We start from the raw sequence: 2,417 nt of genomic DNA, 5'->3' as shown, positions 1-2,417 counted from the left end.
TACCTTCAAATTTAGCTAGAAATATTGCTAAATTCAGCCAAAACTAGCCTAAATCTACAAATAAGTTCAAAATTACACAGTAGTAGTTTCGCCCTTCCAAAAGACCACTCAAGCTCGAATTATGTGTCATCCACATATGTACGAACAAACATGCCCGGAGACCCCGTACCGATGCGGTAAAAAGGCCGACGTTGCGTTCTATTAATAGTCGAACGTATACTTTTTTCAGAATGAATTTCGAATTTGCTTTTTACCGGTCAGCATGCCATTCTCACGCACCCGACTCTATTAAAACTGCATGTTGGTCCGGTCTGCCGACAAAGGCGCACGCGATGAGGAAGTGTCACGATTCACAATTGTGAGTTGGAGTGTTTTGCCCGCCAATCGAACTCAATTGACGAGAGTTCAATCCGGTAATTGATAAACGATGTGGCGGTGGTGATTTTGCGATCGAATTGCGATTAAGGGAGCGTTCTTTTATTACGTAACGCAATAAATGGGATTTTAGACGCCCCCCCTCGTAACAAAATTTCCATACAAATTTAAAAAAAATTGTATGGAGCGTAACACGCCCCCCCCCCCCCCTACTGCGTTACGTAATAAAAGAACGCTCCCTAAGAGATGAGAGGATCGATGGTTCGTTATTGCAGGGGTTAATTGCACTCGATTGGATTGGCTTTCACTGATGCATTATTCAAGTGAAGGAATATATCCAGTAACTTTATGATTAAGTGGCTGTTTTGGGATTTGGGTTGATCAAATGAAGACGATGCGATTATGTGGGAACTGTTTTATCTGTAACGTACTTGTAATTGTAAACCATTACTACTGTAACAAGCATAGGCCAGAGTTATTCAACTGTCTCATTGGAAAGGAACAATGAGACAGCTGGGGAACAATGAGACACTCTACGAAAATCATCATGTTTTTGTATTGTTCCATTGCAGGTGACTTGCCTTGAACATTTTAGAGCAATTTTGCCAACATGAAACTTTTAATAACAAAAGTTACACTAAAAAGTATTTAAATATTGTAAAATCCATATATTAATACCAAATAACTTTGTATTTTTGGTTAAATGAAGTTTAAACTCTATGAATATTAGAGTGTAACAAAAATGACTTTTTGACGGGCATTCAAGAGTTTGTTCCGGTGGGCATACTAAGCCCAAATCCAAAATATGAGCTTGATTGGACGTAACAGGAGCTGGCGCTCCGCCCTTCAATTTTAAATGGGATTTAACCCGTAAAAAAAGATTTTTTCAAAAATGTCACTTTTTGAGGCATTTTGGCCACTGAAGCGTTTATTTTCAACATCATTGGCGTGTAGGCCAGATCCTTGCGCATCTTTTGGTATATATGACATTGAAATTTGGAGCACCCTGGAGCTCGGTACAGACCTTCAAAGTTTGGCATTTTTTTTGAAAAATCGGCCCCGGCAAAATCAAATGGCGTCCAGGGCGTCGTGAGGCGCGACGCATATCTTTTTTGCCGGGGCCGATTTTTCGAAAAAATGCCAAACTTTGAAGGTCTGTACCGAGCTCCAGGGTGCTCCAAATTTCAATGTTATATATACCAAAAGATGCGCAAGGATCTGGCCTACACGCCAATGATGTTGAAAATAAACGCTTCAGTGGCCAAAATGCCTCAAAAAGTGACATTTTTGAAAAAATCTTTTTTTACGGGTTAACCCTCTACAACCCAACCCCGCCTCTAGACGGGCTTCGATTTAAAAAATCGCCAAAAATCAATTTTTCAACCGATTTTTGATCTTCAAAAAGCAGTGGAAAGAAGAACTTTTAAAATTTTGGAAAATTTTAGGGTTGGAAGTTTGACTTGTTTTATGTGACTTTGCCAATGTTTTTAAAAATGTAATTTTTTTAGGGGTCAACTTTGGCTGTGTTTTTTACTAACATTTCCTATATTTTAAGTAAAAAGAAGTATGCAGTAATTTTTCTAGTGCCCCAGACTATGCCTCTACGCATTTATTTACAATTTAAATGATAATGGTTTCATTTTATAGCAGAAAATGTGAAAAACATGCAAAAATTGAAAAAGTTACTGTAAAAACATGAAAAAATTAGATAGGCAAAATGTAATGATAGGAGGTGGTAGAGTAGGCCAAAAACTACCAAAAACAAACATAAACTAAACAAGATAAATGCAAATTAAAATACTAAAAATGAAACAAGAAAAACATAAAACAAGAGAAGTAAAGTTTTTCGTAGAACAAAAGTTGCTCAAAATGACCTCCTGAACACGGGAAAAATAAAAATTTTCGAAAAAAAAATTTGGGCAGTAGAGGGTTAAATCCCATTTAAAATTGAAGGGCGGAGCGCCAGCTCCTGTTACGTCCAATCAAGCTCATATTTTGGATTTGGGCTTAGTATGCCCACCGGATCAAACCCTTGAATGCCC

The sequence above is a fragment of the Culex pipiens genome, chromosome 3 (genome assembly GCF_016801865.2).
Source record: "Culex pipiens pallens isolate TS chromosome 3, TS_CPP_V2, whole genome shotgun sequence".
In the NCBI taxonomy this organism is placed as follows: Eukaryota; Metazoa; Arthropoda; class Insecta; order Diptera; family Culicidae; genus Culex; species Culex pipiens.
Note: the sequence above shows the minus strand (reverse complement) of the source record.